Raw genomic sequence first — 5,342 nt, 5'->3', positions numbered from 1 at the left:
AGCGTGAGGATGATGTATTTCTCATTGTGGTTCTTTATGTTGATGATTTGCTGATCACTGGACCAAATGAGACACATATTGCTGAATTTAAGGCTGATTTGAATGCTACTTTCAAGATGAAAGATTTGGGGCTGTTGCATCATTACTTGGGTATACAGTTTAAGCAGTGTGATGGTGGTATTGCCTTGTGTCAAAAAAGTTACATAGAGACATTGCTATGTAAGTTTAGACTTGAGGATTGCAAACCTATTGCCACTCCCATGGAAACAGGTTTGAAGTTGAGTCTATATGATGCTGGCGATCCTGCTGATGTCACTCTTTACCAAACTGCTGTTGGCTGCCTCATTTATGTATGCAACACGAGGCCAGATATTCAGTTTGCAGTCTCGCAGGTCAGCAGATTTATGCATAGCCCAGGGTCTAAGCATTGGCAGGTTGTCAAGAGGATTTTCCGCTACCTTAGTGTCACTTTACATCTTGGCTTGTTTTATCCCAAGGGGGGATCATTGCCGCCAGACTTACATGCTTTTTCGGACTCAGATTGGGTTGGTTGTTTTGACACGCGAGTGTCCACAAGTGGTTTTTGTTTCATGCTTGGCAGTTCGTGTATATCATGGTTGAGCAAGAAGCAACCTACTGTGGCCACTTCGAGTTGTGGGGCTGAGTAGAGAGCAGTCTTCACAGCTACGGTTGAGTGTGTATGGCTCAGACGCCTTATGGCTGACTTGGGTGTTGGACAGGACACTGCCAACACTATCTACACTGACAGTCAGAGCGCATTGGCAGTTGCGAGGAACCCTGTTTTTCATGCTCGCACAAAGCACATTGAGGTGCATTACCACTATGTCAGGGAGAGGCTCTCAGCAGGAGAGATCAGCTTGGCTTATGTGCCAACACAGGACAACCTTGCAGATCTTTTCACAAAGGCATTGTCTCGTGAGAAGCTTGAAGCTTTCCGCAAAGCTTTGGGCTTACTCCCCTTTGTGGACTGATCCTGTCCTCAGGGCATGGCACTTCCCTTTACTCATGTGCCAGCTCTCGTTCACCGCATCACTCCAGGGGGGATTTGTTACCATATACATGTGGTAGTGATGTGTGTGAACACACTAGGACCGCCGGGGCATTTTTCCCCTCTTTAGGATGTTTTTTCCCTCGTGCATTGTATATACGCCCATCACTCTAGGGCTAACTATCTTTCCATTGCACACTAAGTAACACACTCTCTATTGTGTGCCTTGAGCTTCCTTCGTCTTCTCCAAGCTGTGTGTGTTTCTCTGCAACCCTAATTCCAACAGATTAACCCTACCTCGACAGTGTCAAAATTAATTGCAACCTTTTGAAACAATGAAAAACTGGGCCTTTAACAGATTAATCTGCAATCCCCCGTGATTTGTCGATTTTCAACTTGATTTTGACAAATTTAAAAATTTGTCTGTCCATCACGGCTTCCAGTTGACCATTTTCTCGCTTTTTTTGGCTGATCTGATTCGCTCTTGAGCAGTTTGCCTAGTGTGATTTTCGGTTTGTGGTGTTTGCTCGGTGTGCGATACACTTTTCCAGCTTTGCTTTTCGGCTTTTGAATTGCTCGTGGGTGATTTGTTCCGGAGGTGCGTGTGTTCTAACTATTTTTGGTACTTCCGGCAACTTTCTTTTTATATTTCTATTTTTTTTAATAGAATTTCAAAATTTCTAATTTTTTTTGTCTTTTCAAGATTTTCATGATTTTTTGACAAAGTTTTAATTTTCTATTTTTTTGTGTTTTTTTTGAAGGTTTTATGATTTTTATGATTTTTTTGGTGAGTTTTTGAATTATTTGTGAGGTTTTGAAATTTTTATGATTTTTCTATGTGTTTTTATTTTTTGTGAATTTTTCTAAAATTTTCCTTGAATTTTAGGATTTTTTGAGGTTTTTTACCTTTTCTGTCTGTCAAAATTTTTTATTTTTATAGAATTTTCTAGGATGTTTTTATTCTTTTTAGTGAAGTTTTTATGCTTTTCTTTTTATTGTGAAATTTTTTGATTTTTTTACTTTTTTTTGATCAATTTTGATTTTTTATGAGTTTTGATTTTTTATTGAATTTTTAAATCTTTTTTATTATTGATGAATTCTTGAAACTCTTATATTTTTTTATTTTTTTGTGATTTTGTATTAGATTTTTTGTTTTTTTTGTTTTTGTTTTTAATAAGGGAAAATTACCAAAATACCCCTCTAATTTGAGGAAATTCCCAAAATACCCCTCAAATTTCAAAAATTCCCGAAATACCCTTGTACCTATTTTGGTTGAATTGTTCAAGATTTTCTAATCTTCATTCGTTTTTGACAATTGAGATCCGTTTTTGAGTCCTCAGAATGTAATTTGTCACCAGTTACCATCGCAAAAAAAGCAATTATGCTTAAAAATAATGAAGCAATTCATCTCCAAAGCCTACATAACCAACTCAAATTTTAGTTTTAGCATCTTGTATGATAGACAATCACTCTTCTTGTGAAGACCTACAAAAAAATTTATTTTTCGAGAAATTTACTCTCACAACCAGGGGTATTTTGGGAATTTTGGTAAATTTGAAGGGCATTTTGGGAATTTATGACAAAATATCGGGGGTATCTTGGGAATTTTTGAAATTTGAGGGGTATTTTGGGAATTTCCTCAAATTAGAGGGGTATTTTGGTAATTTTCCCTTTTAATAAATACCTAAATTAAACAAAAACAAAATAAATAAATAAATGACATGCGAGCTGTTGGCAACGCTGATGGCGGGTCAGCAGCGCAGTCGTGGACTGTCAGCGACAGTTCGGGGGGTAGGGCCTGGCGCGCGTGGTGCAGGCTCGTTAACGGCAGCGGCGCGCAGCACAAGGCGGGCAAGGTGTACGAGAGAGAGCTAGAGGCGCAATCAGCGAAACAACTTGTGTGTGTGTGTGGTCTTAAAGGCGTTCACGCGTAGACAGTACATGACACACGAAGAGAGAGAGTGCGGAATCTGCGGATTGCAGAGGCCAAGAGAGAGAGAGAGTTAAGAGAGAGATAGTGTAGAGTATGCAGGTAGTCACCTACATTCGGGTAGTCCAGTTGTAAGATATTTAGGTAGTTCCAACAACTAACTCCAGGCCAGTCGAACCCAATCTTGATAGACAGCCGACCCGACCTTGATGTACTAGAGATAGCCTCATATAAAGGGAGGCTCTGCGCAAAGACAGGCAGAGGTGTTTGGGTTCATTCTGTGTATTCCACATTGGTGGAGTTGACGGGCAGCTAGCTAGCGCAAGTGTTCTTCCTTCTTGCACTCTTCCTCTGGTCACCTAATCCCTCTTTTGACGTTTTCTCTGAGGCTACCTCTGTAGCAAAGCCGACCATGAGTCGTCCTCAATCACCACGCCAGCCTGGTTCTCCTCTCTATGAAGATGCCTCTATGCATCTAGAATTCCCATCTCAGGCCGCGCCAATGGGTCAGATTTTTCAAGCCATCTCTAATATGCTACTCCAGGTTAGTCACACCAATCAGAATATGCTAAACTTCCTATCCTCTCATACGACACAATCACAGTGGCCTGATTCCAAGATTAGACCAAAGCCTTTTTCTGGTTTTCCAACAGAAGATGTACTTACATGGTTGGACCATTTTGATAACGTAGCTAGTTATCACAGTTGGCTCGATGACCGTAAAGCAATGGAAGCCGCACAGTTTTTGAAGGCGTAGCAGCCACATGGTTTATTCAGCAACCTGACGAAGTCAAATTCAACCGGGGTATGCTCAAATCTCTACTCATTCAGAATTTCGCTCACCAAAACATTACTCAGACGGCTTTACAGCAACTCAATGCTCTCAAACAACAGCAGTATGAGCCTGTAGCACAGTTTGCTGTGAAGATGAATCAATTGCTTCTCCGAGCTGACCCGGCTATGTCCGAAGAAATGAAGCTCTTTTTCTTATGGCCTTGTCTTCGACATGATATTTCTCGGCGTGTACGAGACCAGGGTCCCACTTCTTCTCATACGGCGATTCAAATTGCGCAACGAGTTGAAGGTATATCTCAGCCTGATGCCCCTTCTATGTCAATCCCCCAACCTACAACGCAGCGTCCTATAGGAGATTCCACACCCACTCCCATGGACATTGATGTCCAAAATGCTCAGTTCAACTCCCGACGGGCATTACCTGATAGGCGCGCATTACTTGCTGACAGGCGTGCATTACCTGACAGAGATCAACAAGGGCGGCTGAAATGTTTCTACTCCAATATCTATATTGGCCATGTTCGACGCCATTGCCGTCGTCTTCAAACAACCCAACAACATCAGAATGCACAAATTCAAATGGTGGATGCCGCTTCCCTAGCGGAATTGCCGGAAAACATCTAGGCGGGAGGATGATGGAGGAGCACCGCCCGCAAGTTCAAGCAGCTGCCTCTTTCGGACACATGGTGTGTTCGATTCTAGCTCAGCTCAATGACACATCACAAGAAGCACTATTAGACTCAGGAAGCACAATTTCTTCTATTAGTCAAGAGTTAATTCAACAATTAGGTCTTCCTACATTCACAACACCTCCTATCACCGTGTTGTTTGGTGATAATCATCAAACTTATCATTCACACACACAAATTCAGTGCACATTTCATCTAGCTCATAAGCAATTCACACATACATTCTATGTTTTACCGCGCCAATTGTTTCCCCTTACTCTGGGTTGTGATTGGTTTGTGAAAACAAGAGCTCGTTTACATTTTGATACGTATCAATTGGTTTTCCCAAACACGCTTCCCATATCTATATTCAGTTCACACAAGGGCCCCAATTTTGTTCACTCACAATACCATGTGGTAGATCAGCACAAACGTCTTCACAACATGCGAACACTGCTGCACAGGTTTCCAAAGCTCTTCAACTCACAAACACACACTTCTCAGATAAATTTCCCAGCACATCATTCCATTAACACAAGCCAAGCTCCTCCTATTCGCATGGCATCTCGTCGTAGGTCGCCACTAGAGCAAGAACGCATTAACCTTGCTGTCAAAGATATGCTTCGAAAGGGGGTTATTCAGCCCTCTTGTAGTGATTGGGTCTCTGAACCCCATCTGGTCAAAAAATAGGATCATAGCTATAGGTTTTGCATCGACTTCAGGCCCCTTAATAAAGTCACAATCCATGACCTGTATCCTCTCTGTCGAATCGATGACCTTTTAGATCAGTTGGGCAAATCTAAATATTTCACGTCCCTCGACCTTGCCTCAGGCTATTGGCAGATCCCTTTAAACCCAGCTGATGCACACAAGACCGCCTTCTGCACTCCTCGAGGATTGTATCAATTTACACGTATGCCTTTTGGCCTGTCCGATGCCG

At 41.9% G+C, this 5,342-nt stretch overlaps 1 pseudogene; it reads left to right on the top strand.

The window, feature by feature from the left end:
- Positions 1 to 3,351: 3,351 nt before the first annotated feature.
- Positions 3,352 to 4,358, top strand: LOC147425636 (uncharacterized; annotated as a pseudogene).
- The last annotated feature ends 984 nt before the right edge of the window (positions 4,359 to 5,342 follow it).

The sequence above is a fragment of the Adiantum capillus-veneris genome, chromosome 25, assembly GCF_014529385.1.
Source record: "Adiantum capillus-veneris isolate H3 chromosome 25, ASM1452938v2, whole genome shotgun sequence".
In the NCBI taxonomy this organism is placed as follows: Eukaryota; Viridiplantae; Streptophyta; class Polypodiopsida; order Polypodiales; family Pteridaceae; genus Adiantum; species Adiantum capillus-veneris.
Note: the sequence above shows the minus strand (reverse complement) of the source record. Positions and strands in the feature narration are given on the sequence as shown.